This window comes from Triticum dicoccoides, chromosome 6A (genome assembly GCF_002162155.2).
Source record: "Triticum dicoccoides isolate Atlit2015 ecotype Zavitan chromosome 6A, WEW_v2.0, whole genome shotgun sequence".
NCBI classification, from domain to species: domain Eukaryota; kingdom Viridiplantae; phylum Streptophyta; class Magnoliopsida; order Poales; family Poaceae; genus Triticum; species Triticum dicoccoides.
Window position 1 is genome coordinate 23,349,863 of NC_041390.1, and position 433 is coordinate 23,350,295.

Genomic DNA, 433 nt, shown 5'->3' on the forward strand with positions numbered 1-433 from the left:
AATGCGAAATAATAGTAGTAGCGCATGCAGGGAGAAGCGCTACTAGTAATTAGCAGCAGCGCTGTTTGGAGAAAACGCTACTACTAAGTCGATATAGCAGTAGCGCCATACCAGTAGCGCACCATCCCGTGCTACTGATAGGCCTAAAACACGCGCTGCTGTTAGGCTTTTCCCTAATAGTGAAAGTCACATCCGCCGGAGTCCTCACCTGCGGCGAAACAACAAAGGGGGCGGGAAAACATGGGGCCACCTACCCATGATCCTCCCCCCCCCCCTCGGATGTAGTCATCACCGTGATGGTCGCCTCCAGGCACCCCTCCAGAGAGCCAACTGCCATAGACACGTTGTCGAGATTAGTCTTGCTTTACTTGCTAACACATCTATTCCACTAACATCTTGGGATTTTACCACATTTATCGCCATTGTTTATCTC